The sequence below is a fragment of the Pseudophryne corroboree genome, chromosome 3 (assembly GCF_028390025.1).
Source record: "Pseudophryne corroboree isolate aPseCor3 chromosome 3, aPseCor3.hap2, whole genome shotgun sequence".
In the NCBI taxonomy this organism is placed as follows: domain Eukaryota; kingdom Metazoa; phylum Chordata; class Amphibia; order Anura; family Myobatrachidae; genus Pseudophryne; species Pseudophryne corroboree.
This window is the reverse complement of record NC_086446.1, coordinates 273,047,194-273,058,593: the sequence shown is the minus strand read 5'-3', so window position 1 is coordinate 273,058,593 and position 11,400 is coordinate 273,047,194.

The window sequence follows — 11,400 nt, the reverse complement described above, 5'->3', positions numbered from 1 at the left end:
TGGAATCATTCCAGTTCTACAAGGAATGTAACAAAAAATGCAAAAAAAGCAGTCAGAGTAGTTAAAATAGAAAACGAAAAACAAATCGCAAAGGAGAGTAATACAAACCCCAAAAAGTTATTTAAGTATATAAATGGTAAAAGGTTAAAAAGGGAGACTATTGGGCCTTTAAAAGGCGAGTTGGATGTCTTGATTAATGATGATAGGGAAAAAGCGGATTTATTTAATAAATTCTTTTCATCAGTATTCACGAAAGAGGACAAGTTGACGAGAGGAGAGCATAACATAAACTATAATAATGACCCGTTGCTTGGTACTTGATTAAACAAGGGAGTAGTTCGGGAGAGACTAAGTAAAATTAAGATAAATAAATCTCCTGGGCCGGAAGGACTCCACCCCAGGGTTCTTATGGAACTTAATGTAGAGATATTGAGACCTCTATATTTGATTTTCAGCGAGTCAATTAGACCAGGAATGATACCAAAGGACTGGTGTATAGCGGAGGTAGTCCCAATATGTAAAAAGGGTATTAAAACGCACACCGGGAACTATAGACTAGTAAGTTTGACATCTATAGTAGAGAAAATACTAGAAGGTATATTAAGGATAGCAAACTAGAGCACTTGGATACCTCCAAGGTTATTACTAGGAATCAGCATGGTTTAGTGAAGGACAGGTCATGCCAAACTAACTTAATAAGCTTCTACGAGAAAGTGAGCAATAATATTGATCAGGGTCAAGCAATGGATGTGATATTTTTGGACTTCGCTAAGGCCTTTGACAAAGTTCCACATAGGAGACTAATTCTCAAACTAAGAGAGCTTGGGGTAGGAAACACTATTTGTACTTGGGTGAGTAATTGGCTGTTCAATAGGGAACAGTGAGTGGGGATTAATGGGATGTACTCTGAATGGGCTTCAGTACTCAGTGGAATACCACAGGGTTCAGTACTCGGGCCATTGCTGTTTTAACATATTCATTAATGACCTAGGAAAGGGACTGGAAAGCACAGTGTCAATTTTCGCAGATGATACTAAACTATGTAGAGTAATTAATTCAGACAAGGATGTTGAGTCTCTAAAAGAATGACTTATCTAGACTTGAGGTCTGGGCGGATAAATAGAGAATGAGGTTCAATATAGACAAATGTAAAGTTATGCACTTTGGAGCTAAGAACAATCAGGCAGCCTATAAACTAAATGGGGAAAATGTAGGGATAACGGTAGTTGAATTTTTTTTTGGGAGTGCTCATAATAAACTTGGTAGCATTATGCAATGTCAAAATGCAGCAACAAAAGCTAATAAGGTGTTAGCATGCATAAAATGGGGTATGGAGACAAGGGATGAGAGTATAATCCTGCCACTGTATAAATCATTGGTGCGGCCACAGCTGGAATATTGTGTACAGTTCTGGGCACCTCACTATAAAAAAAGATATCTTGGAACTCGAAAAGGTTCAGAGGCAAGCCTATAAACTGGTTAAGGGGTTAGAGGCACTGGATTATGAGGAAATACTTAAAAGGTTAGATATGTTCACACTGGAAAAGAGGCGACCTAGAGGGGACATTATTAATATTTATAAATACATTAAGGGACAATACAAGGATTTATCAAACGATTTGTTTATCAAAAAAACACTACATAGGACATGAGGACACCCCCTGAGGTTGGAAGAAAAAAATTCCATACTCAACGGAGAAAAGGGTTCTTCACAGTAAGAACAGTAAGGATTTGGAATTCTCTGCCAGAGAAGGTAGTAATGGTGGACTCCATCAATAACTTGAAAAATGGATAAAATTCCTAGCGAAAAATATCCAGGGATACAGCATTTAATTAATATAAAAATTATAATACAGGTTGAACTCGATGGACATTTGTCTTTATTTCAACCTCAACAACTGTCAGGGCTACTTGCTATTCTGGCCACCCGCATCATTTGTGATTTCGGCAGTCCCCTCTTTAAAAGTTCCAGATGGTGGCTTGACAATAACAGCAAGTGTTTCTATCGGTGGGCTTAGAGAACACTTCAGTTCTTGATTTGTGATTCTCTATGGAAACCAGGATGTCCAAGTAATGGATAGATGTCTTACTGTGATGGAACAAGATTCTAATAGTCGATGGTCGTAAATTGATTCAATCATTTGCAATAAAGTGGATTCATCACCCGTCTACAAGAGGAAGAGGTTGTTTATAAAATGCATGTATATTTTAATGCACCCTATGTTCTCTGGGGATGTATAGAACATTGCTTCTTCTTCACTTAACATGAAAATGTTCACATAACTTGGCGCAACATTACTTCCCATCGCGCATCCAGACAGTTGTTTTGTAAAACTCACCGTTGTAAATTAAATAGTTCCGAGTCAGTGTAAGTTCGAGCAGTTTCATAAATAACTCGATGTCAAGAACGGCGATCCCCTCCTGGATGTAAAATGTTCTCACAGCCACCAAACCTTGTTGGTGTGGTATCAATGTATACAAGCTATTGATGTCGAACGTGCACAGAATTGTTTCCGGAGGGATTTCATCAATGGTTGTTAGGCGTGTCAGAAAATTTGTAGTGTCTTTAATGAATCGTAAATGTCTGGTAACACACGGTTGCAAAATACTGTCGAGATACATGGCAATGGGCTGGTGCAGTGAGTCCGGTACTGATATTATAGGGCGTCCTGGGGGGGGTGCACTGAGTCTTTGTGGATCTTTGGGACAGTATATAATATCGGGCTCACTGGATGTGGTTGTTGCAATGCTGTAAACAGTTTGTCATCCAAAAGTTTGGAACGGGGTCTTTTACCGTCTTGATGTGTGTCCCTAAAGGGGCAGACATCTCCTCTAAAGGGTCAACAGTTTCATATTTTTTTAACTTACATTTTGTCAGATCCTTCTAGTATGTCTCCATTGTTTGCTTGATTTTTGAATACCAATCTGTGCTACCTTCCTCTGTAAGGGTGTTGTTGTTAGCCATTTCGAACTTTTAGATTTTGTCTCTTGACAACATCAGTTTCTTTTCAGATTCCTTGATGACCAAAAGCATTAGGTAAAATCAAAATTTATTAACAATTCCAATCCAAAACTCGGGACTGTACCGACCTATCGTCGGTGCATTACGGCAGTGGAACCCACGCGGGATTATCTTTTCTGTTTATATACGGGTTGGGTTAATTTTACCACCTTTTAGATGTCCGGCGGGGGAGCTATCTTTTAGGGTATGTACTGAACATGGGCGCCACCTTGAAATTGGCCATCTTGAATCTAAGTCAAAAAGGTAAAACAAGATAACAAGTATCTCCTGGCGCCAATTAAAATGCTCAGTGGTTTTATTAATTTGCCTGCAGCTTTCTATTACCAAAAGGGACTACTCACCCCCTTTAAAAGAGAAACAAAAAAAACCCCTTTATGGATAGAAGGATAGAAAGCGCTGACAAGCTTTTATTAAAAGGAATTTTATTATCCATAAAACATATAAAAAATATATATGTACCAGTCAGAACCTTCTTAGGCTGGTTTTTCTACAAAAGAGTTGTTGCTCTTTGTTTTACGAAGCCAAAAACACATATACATACAACATTTAAGATTCACAGACAGAAGTTACTTTTTAGCAACATTTGTAAAGTAACACTACACTGACTAGATAGTTTGTATCAAAATGAATACCAGACATAAACAGCAGAATCATGTAGCAGAGGTTTTTTTTTTTTTTGCCAAGCATTCAGGTGTCTCTTGCAGTGTTAGTATTTAATTAATTTATATCCGGATAAAAAATGGCAGTTGTTAATGTCATGCAGTTTTAGTCAAGTAGTGCAGCAGAGTTTCTTTGCATAGCATTGCAATTGATGCAGTTCAGGTGAAACAGTTTTTAAGCATAGAGTTCATGCAAGCAGATGCGTTTAAAACATGGCCATGTTCATTAGTATTTAATATATAAAAGTTACCACGTCCTCCCTTCAAACTGGGGATTACTCCTGGGCTCCTGGCTTTGGTGCTTTAACCTTTTTCTTATAAAGCCATATCCGGAGGTGAGTAAATTTCCAGTATTGTAAGCAGGGTTCAAGGGACGTGACAGCCAGCCGCCGGTTCGAGGGAAGCCTAAAAGATACGTTTCTCCACCTCAATAGTCTCTCGGTGGCTTCCTCAGTCAGTGTCAGCGTCCCGTGAACCCTGCTTACATTACTGGAAATCTACTCATCAAAGCCGTGATCCCAGGAGGTCATTTTGATGTCTGGAGAACGAAGTTTCCATGTCATAGCTGCAGATTTAAACAACTGGCATCCAGAAAGACCTCCAATTTCACATAACACTGTCGGGTGCCTAATTTCCAAATTCCGAGAAACTGGGACTTTGGCTGACACACACACACACACACACACACACACACACACACACACACACACACACACACACACACACACGTTAATTCGGCACTCTTTGTGATAACATCATTGCCTTCCCCAAATTTATGTACAGATGAAAAAATCTCCAAAGGAGCAGGCGGCACTCGCAGACTTTCAGTAAATGGTTTTTATTCACTACGTTTCAGGGGACGAACCCCTTTCGCCAGGAGATAAAATTTTTATCTCCTGACGAAAGGGCTTCGTCCCCAGAAATGTAGGGAATAAAAACCATTTACTGAAAGTCTTCGAGTGCCGCCTGCTCCTTTGGCGATCTATATATATATATATATATATATATATATATATACACATATTGTATATTTAAAATATGGAAACCACCCTCAACTAATCCTGCGTTTGCCCCTGGTTCAGGACTATTGGGTGCTGAATCTAAGGAAAGCATGGAAGCTAGTGTTTTGGAATGCTGGCTGACTGGTGGTTCGTGACAAGCAGGAGGTTCCACTGCTTCCCAACAGTCTTTATAATCCTCTCTTCCCCTGCACATAGGCTAGATAGGGCATCTGCATTGCCATTAGATTTGCCAGTTTTGTACATGTTGGCAGAAGCATAGCTTGGAGCCATGGCATCAGGAGCAGGCTCATGTCACGGCGCCTGTCCCTCCCTTTTCTCCATACACATATATAAGCATTGGTCCACACAGGGGAAAAAAAACCACAATAGCCCCCATAGGGAAAAACCACACACAATGTCCCCCACAGAGAAAAACACACACATTGGCCCACACAAAAAATTAGAAACCTAGGGGTATGTCTACTAACATGGGTTTTTCAAAATGTAGATGTTGCCAATAGGAACCAATCAGATTCTAGCTACTATTTTTTAGACTGTGCTAGATAAATGTTAAGTAGACTCTGCTTGGTTGCTATCCCCACTTCTATAAACCTACACTATAGTGAATATGCCCCCTAGATTCAATTATTGCTCCCACAGGGAAAAAAAACCCACACTGATTCATTGCTCCCACATCCAGAAAAAAAAAATGAAACAAACATTCATTCCCCCAGTCCCCTACAGAAGACTGACCTCACAAGCTGGACTGTCACAGATAGTTGAAAAGCTAATCACAGGAGATCAGCCTCCAGTCTCTCCACAAAGTCCAAACCAGTGACTCCCTTCAGCCAGATGGTCCAAACCAGGCCAGTGGGTTGGAACTTGGTCCTACTCCCTCACCATCCTTAGCCCTCATCACCACAGCATCTCATCACCTTCCTCAGTCCCTCAAAACAGTCCTCAGCCCCTCATCGCCTTCCTCAGCCACAGTCCCTTTGCAATCCTCAGCCACTTCCTCAGCCCCATTACTTTCCTCAACCCACAGCCCCTTCCTCAGCCCCCATCATCTTCCTCAGCCTACAGCACCATCACCTTTTTCAGCCCCATCATCTTTCTAAGCCCAATCACCTTCCTCAGCCCTTTCACCATCCTCAGCCACCAGCCCCATCACTATCCTCAGCCACAACCCTCATCACCATCCTCAGCCACATCCCTCATCATCATCCTCAGCAACAGCGCAATTACCTTCCTCAGCCCCATCACCATTCTCAGCCACAGCCCAATCACCTTTCTAAGCCCCGTCACTATTCTCAGCCCCATCACCCTTCTCAGCCACAGCCCCATCACCTTCCTCAGCCACAGCTTCCATCATCTTCCTCAACCCACAGCCCCTTTCTCAACCTCATAACCTTCCTCAGCCCGCAGCCCCATCACTATCCTCAGCCCCATCGCCATCCTTAGCCTCCATTACCTTTCTCAGCCCCATCACCTTCCTCAGCCCCCAGCCTTATAACCTTTCTCAGCACCATCACCTTTCACCGCAGTCCGCCCGGCCCAGACTGCATCTGGGAAGAATCCAGCTCTGCCTGGGCCAGGATGCAAGGGAGCTGCACCGTGGGTAAGGGTTCCGGCAGTGGGCACACAGCACCCTCTGACATTTTTGGCAGCTGGAGTTCGCGCTCCACTTTGACTGCCCTGCCTACACCTCTGCATGTTGGTATCAGAAATTTAAACAAATCTCTGCTCAAAACCCCTAGTTGATGTATTTGAAGGTGTGTCATGATGCTAAATAAACTTTACACTGTAATGGACTACACTGGAGCTAGTAGGTCCACCTTGCAAGCACTGTAATTTTCATCATTCTACTCTGTCTTCCAGAGGACTTGACTGGCATAAGCAGCCACTCATTCGCATCCCTCCTGGATATGCACCAGGACCCTTTAGATTGGCATCAGTACACATATGGAAGGTTGTCTCAGTCAGGTTGGGCTTCAATTTAGAAAGGTTTTCAACTGATCAAATAATGTCTGGTGCTGCTCAGTTCACTGCACTGTGGTATTCTTGTGCTATCCCTTCCCAAGCTCTCCCTACAGTAGTTCATTGAAAGGTGTGGAAACCGTAATTAATTTTCAAAAAATCTTCTATAGCTTCATACGAGAAGGTCTGGCACCACTGCTTGCTGATGATGTGTACTGGATTTTGGGCTTCAGCAAGTGGACACCTTCACTTTGAGGCCATATTTTACAAGCTGCTCAAACACTTCTTTCAGGTGTTGCCAAGTGTTTCTGCTATATTTTGGAGAAGATGATTTTATCCAGATACAGCAATAATGTTTCAAAGTTCTTGTGACCTAAACAATACTTCATGACTCGAATAGCCCCATTGGGATGGTGAATGCAGTTTCTCTCATTTTTTGTTTCAGGAGCTATGGGAATCTACCAGTAGAAATTGGCCAAGATCAAGGTGGAAAAGTAAGCTGTGGATTTAAACACAGTTAACAATTGTTCTACCCTTGCAGAGGGTAGGCATCTTTGTGAATCACTTGGTTCAACTTCATATTATCAACACAAAACTAAGGACTGCCAATTTTCTTCTTTGCTAGCACCAAAGGCACAGCCCAGGGGCTAAGGCTGTCTCAGACGAAATGAAGTCAATCTGGTGCTACAGGTCAACTGCTTGACGGTTAGCTGGTACATGGCTAGGAGAAGTGGTTTATGCCTTTCTCATATTTGAGGGGATGTCCCAGTGGGGATGTGACAGGACGATACCGTACGAAAGCACTCGCAGCTTCCGCGTCCCGTTGACTGCGCACAGAATGGAAGGTCAAGCCGCACGAGGCCTGACCACATAGGGGATTCCCGCTTACCGTCAGTAACCGCCTGTTACTGACTCCACCCACTGCGCTGTGGGCGGGTTCTCGCTGCCACCACCAAACTCCTAACCTGCCGTGGCGTTTGGAACCACGGTTCTGCTCTGTATGTGCCGACGCACTGCTTTACCACACCTGTGTGGTGTCGACGAATCCCCACTAGCCACTTGCTAGGCCTCTGCCGGTAGCTGGCGGAAGGCGGAGCTTGGAGACGTCAGGTGCTTCCCTGGACAGCCGGAGAACGGGGCTAGGTTTGGCCTAACCCTGTTGGTCACAAGATGAAGCAGTCTTCTTGAGGCAAAGGTGTTTATTGCTCAAAAACCTTTAAAAAGGCTCCTCCCTATTGCTAGGGGCAACAGCATACAATTAAGATGTTTCAGCAGAAGAAGATGTTACAATACACAATCCTATGGGCCAACTGCCCTCCTTTTATCCCTCTCCAAGACCCTCTACCACAGGGGGTAAGCCCGCCCTGTGGTGTACAACCAATCAATGTTTACCCATGAGCTGTGCATGCTCTGGACTCATGCACACCTAACATTGTCCCCAATGGACAGTGGGGAGTGGCCGGTCTCCTTTGTCTCTCCCATCTGGGAGAGCAGGCTACTCCCACGGTGCCGTTCAGTCTGGCTGGGGGGAAGTTTTCCCTCCTAAACTGACTTCCAGAAACCTGCCCGGGACCCCTCTCACTGCCTGCAGCCTGGATTTGGGCTCCAGAGCTGGGCAGCCTGACTCCCCGGTCCAGGTCTCTGGTTCACTACGGCTGATCTCCATGGAGCTCCAAGAAACCCCTCAGCTTGTTCTATAGCTAAGCTGCTTCTCTTTCTCCCTGTCCCCATTGGAACTGTGAGGCTGGATGGGAAAGCATTCCGTTTTTAGGGAAAAGGTCTGGGAGAATCCATCAGCCTGCACAGCTATGGATTCCCCCCTCCTGGGACACACAATCAAGTAAGTGCATTTTATCTTTAAATACATTACATTTTTAAATCACACTGTACATTTCTCTTTAAATATACACTGAGCCTGTGCCCTGCACAGACTCTACATATTCAGGCACTGCAGTGCCTTCCCTAGCCCTGCAGCCTGGCTGCTAGGGCTCTCCCTCTCAGTGCTGGAGGCATGGGGCTGGCTTCCCCCATCCTTCAGCCTGCCTTCCTGCCTCTGGGGTTCCAGGGAGCTGGCTCTCCCTGTCCCCCCAGGGTGGCACTACTTTGGTGGCCTCGCCGCACGCAGCGGCGCACCCCCCTGTACCTAAGCCCGGCGGCCCGGGACTCTTGTCCCGGCCGCCGTGACTCTGGCTTTGTTGTGGTGCTGGGGCGCCGGGAGCGTAGCTCCCGGACCCCAGCGCTCATCATCTTGCTTGGCCGCCTAATGTGCCCACGCCGCTAGGGAGCCGGCTAGCCCGGTCCCCCATGAGCGGCGCCTGTCTGTTAGCCTCGCTGCAGCGTCCGGCGGGGAGCCGGGCTGCAGCGCACCCCCCTCGCCGACTAGCAGCCCGGGACGTCCGTCCCGGCTGCTGCGGCTGGCCACCCGTGCTGGGCTGAGGCGCCGGGAGCAGAGCTCCCGGCCCCCAGCGGCGGCTCTCACCTAGAGCACTGCAGCGGGAGCCGAGCTCCCAGCCGCAGCGCTCACCCTTCTCCCTGGCGCGCACACTCCAGTGCGCCCGGGGCTACACTGACCGCTGCCGGGAGCGGAGCTCCCGGACTCCGGCGGTCAGCGGCTGCCTCCTCTCCCCCGGCGCGCACACTCTGCTGAGCGCGCCGGGGGCTGTCCTCCCTGCCGTGGTCTCCGGAGAGGTCCGGGACCACGGCACAACCATAAAATACATTGTTTTTAAACATTTTAGAAACACGGCGCCTAGCGCCCATTACTTTTTAAATATGGCGCCAAGCGCCCATTGTCCTGTAGAATGGCGCCGGGCACTAGGGGTTAACCCCTTCAGTGCCGCCGGCGGCCATTCTCCTCGTGGCTGGGGTCCCTCCGGCCACACTCCTCCCCCCCCATTCAAGCGGGTCAACCAGGGACCCATGTCCCAACGATTTGGGTCCTGGTCCCGCAGTCCGTTGGGGTGAAGGGGACGCTACCTGGGGGTTGTAGGCTCTGGCCTAGACAGTTCATCCATAGTGTAGTGGGCCTCTCTTCGTGGGTGCACAATGTTCAAGTAGTCCACCTGAAGTCCAAGTTCAAGGCTCCACCACAAAAGTCTGTCCAATTCCCCCAAGGTAGGTTGCAGCCACCTAACAGGTGGGTGGTAAGTCACCACGGCGGGGGGCTGGTTACAAACAAGTGCCACCCAAGGTGTCCCAATTGTGGCATACCCCACCTCCCACCATAGCAGTTTTCTGCTCAAACAGGCCACAGGGTGCTCCTGCCCATATGGCTCTTTCTGGCTCAGTACTGCTCCCAGTCCGTGCAGTGGCGCAGTAGTTCGTAACGCACAGTCCTGGTCAAGAATGTGCGCCATCAGCACTGGAGCGGGTACCCGAGCCTCCTTCAATGACTGGAATGCCAACTCGCAAGCGGGTGCAAAGTCCACTGACTTGGGAATGCCCTTCCTAGCCATCTCTGTCAAGGGGTTCACTACAGGACTAAAGTCAATGACAACATGTCCGTAGGGCCTTACAGGTTCTAAGGTCAGTACCGGTCTGGGTGATGTGGGTCGGGGACAGCCTCTGGTTGCCTCCACCCCCTCTGGGTTGGGCCTACCCCTGTCTCCTCCCACATGGTGCCCCAGGCACTGCACCTCCGTCATACCTATCTGGCAACTGTCTGCCCTAACTGTCAGACCTGCCCTCCAATCCTCTTCTGTCGACCTATGACTCGGGAAACCTACCCTGTCACCTAGGCCTACTCTTCCCTCCTCGTCCGCTACCTGTGCCACAGTGATGGCGGCCAGACCACCAGCCTCTGGATCCTGTGTGGCATCCACTACAGGGAGGCTGCGTGTCTTCCCCGATCTACGGTGCACAGGTAGGGGACCTGCTATGTCCACAGCAACTTGCTGCAAGGGTTCTCCTATGGGCAGAGGCCCAGAGACAACACAACCGCTGGAGTGCCCCGGCTGCCAACGCATGGCACCAGCCTTACAGTTGGTCTGGGCGTCATCCGACATTCCAGACCAGGGTAAGCTCTGTGTCAGGCACTTCAGGGTACGGTCTGTCTCCGGGTTACTGTCCAAAGGGGTTTCGCTGGCAACCGACACCGGTTGCACAGGAAAGTTCCCTGGGGGGACCAGTTGGACACATTCCCTATCTGGTCTATCCCCTCCCACTTTCCTGGCTACCCTGTACCTTAACCCTTCCCGCCAGGTCAACCTCCCCGCCCCAACCCTGTCAAGGCCGCTGCCAGAGTGGCGCCTCATGCCTTTCGGGGATGGGGCAGAGAGTTGAGCCTCCCTAAACTCCTGCCTGTGGCCCTCAATCTCTCCTAAATTGGGACACTCTACAGGGGGATCTAGGTGGGGACTACTAGGGTCAGTCTGGTAGGGGTCAGTCATGGAAAAGTCAGTGTGGTTTCTCATACTCACCGCCGGAGTTGGCAAACCACTTGGGTCAGGAGCATCATTGGGCACCCCCACAGGATCAAACGAGCTGGAACCGACATCCTCTGCGTTGCTAGGGGACGTAGGCATACCAGAGGCAAAAGGCATGCGGGGTCGATGTACTGATCTAGCCGCTGTAATCTTTTCCTCTGGGCTGGTTGATGCTGTGGTTGGCTGTGCTGGCAGTTGTCTAGCAGCTGTAGTCTTTTCCTCTGGGCTGGGCTGTGCTGGAGTAGCTGATGTCAACGGTGGTTTTGGAACTTGACTCCGGGGAATGGCGCCAACAAACGTAGTGACGATCCCACCAC